We start from the raw sequence: 2146 nt of genomic DNA on the forward strand, positions 1-2146 counted from the left end.
GAATTGAGTAAGGTTCATGAGTCTGTTCTGAGAAAAATGAATGAACATCAGAAAGTGTACAAGTCATATTATGATAAAAAGTCAAAAGTTGAAAAACCGTTTGAAAAGGGAGAAAATGTCCTTATGAGACAAGACAATAAATGGGTCAAAGGTAGAATAATAGAAGTACTTGAAAATTATCCTAGGTCCTATGTCTTAGAAACTGAAAAGGGCAAGTACCGAAGAAACTCTATTGCAATAAAACACACTAGTATTAGTTTTAATCCGAATAAGTCCCAGCATGTTGATAATGTTGATAATTTTGATGATTTCTTAGAAAATAATTACCATGTAAATTTAGCATCTCAGAGAAATAGTGAAACCCTGCTGTCTAATTCTAGTCAAGAAATAAATGTTATGTGTTCAAATGGGATACTCGATATATCGAAGTTTAAAAACATCGATGTATCGAACATCGATGTTTTCGTCTCGATGTCCCAACCCTACAAAGTGTCACATTTCATCCTGATTCTAAATTGCGGCACTTCTAAAACAACCTTAAAATGCCCCGTTACCCTGATATAGGGTTGGGACATCGAGACGAAAACATCGATGTTTTTAAACTTCGATATATCGAGTATCCGATGTATCGTAATCAATAACATCGATGTTGACATCGATGTTTTTGTTCCGATGTATCGATGTTTTCAAAACATCGATGTCGATGTCCCAACCTAGGGTTGGGACATCGAGACGAAAACATCGATGTTCGATACATCGATGTTTTTAAACTTCGATATATCGAGTATCCGATGTATCGTAATCAAAAACATCGATGTTGACATCGATGTTTTTGTTCCGATGTATCGATGTTTTCAAAACATCGATGTCGATGTCCCAACCCTACCCTGATAGACCTATGGTGTGTTATCCAATGGTATCATCATTGGAAGAAGATGACGTGATGAAAAACACCAAGAGAAAATAGTGAAAATTTACAACTAGGAAAATAATCTCAAATCATACATACGTCTGGACATACTCTGATCTTTAACCCCGCCCCTTTCTCTCTCCTCCAATGGAATGATAGCAGGCAAACTGTCTGACCCTCTAGTTTAAGTAGTTTAAATCAAAATGATATGTCAAATTTAGAAATTAATCAAGAGATAGATGATCATGAAGATAACTGGTATGACACAACAGCTGTGTCTAATGATGAGGACAGTAATATGTTTGATACAACAGTTATTGAACAGGATCATGATTACTTGCAGAAAACTAGAAAGGGTAGAATAGTTAAAAAACCTAGAAGGTTTCAGTATTGACGTTCTAATGATCATCTCATTTATTTATTTAACAATAATTGACATGTACCTCTTGGTAAAGTTAAGTATAAGTATTCTTGTAAAAAAAAAAAAAAAAGAATAATAATGTGTGATTGCAATGTTCCCTATGTATTATGTTTAGATTGTACCTAGCTTTCCTAACTGCAATGTAATTAAGTTTAACTTGTACATCATTTAGTTTTGTAAGGTGTTGACATTTGGAATGTAATTGTTTTTTGACATATTAGTATGACATTATATATTTAGACTTTTTATGAAAAAAAAAAAAAAAAAAAAAAAAAAAAGGGGGATGTTTTGAGATTTGGCAACACGATCAGGTTTTGTATAGAACATATTTTATTTAACAACATTACCTAGGTTCCTACTGTCAACGCCTTTTATTATACAAACACGTAGGACGGACCGTTAACCACCTTACTATATGAAGACCTATAGAGTAGACAACGTGAACGGGGCTCGTGCCACGTAAAAGTAAAGTTTCCTATGGTGGATCCATCTGGAACTGGATCATTCAGTATGTCGCTACTCAATGCTGATACTTTTATTACATATATCGTTGGCCGTCATTACTAGTTTGCAAGCTATGGTTCGAGTGCTACTCTAGCCTCAAAGGCGTATATGTTCTTTTGACCTCCACTGTCTACAATACAGCAGATGAGATACTTTTACTATTGCTCCCGAAAACATGTTATTATTTTGTGTTCAAATAATTGTGTTTATGTAAATGTTAAAAAATGTTCAGGCATTGGGATCGACGGCAATGGTTTCTGGCTGTGGCTTACCGCTGAAACAAATGGAAAAAGGACTCGGACGGTTTCCGG

Source organism: Diaphorina citri, unplaced genomic scaffold, assembly GCF_000475195.1.
Source record: "Diaphorina citri unplaced genomic scaffold, Diaci psyllid genome assembly version 1.1 scaffold4600, whole genome shotgun sequence".
NCBI lineage: Eukaryota > Metazoa > Arthropoda > Insecta > Hemiptera > Psyllidae > Diaphorina > Diaphorina citri.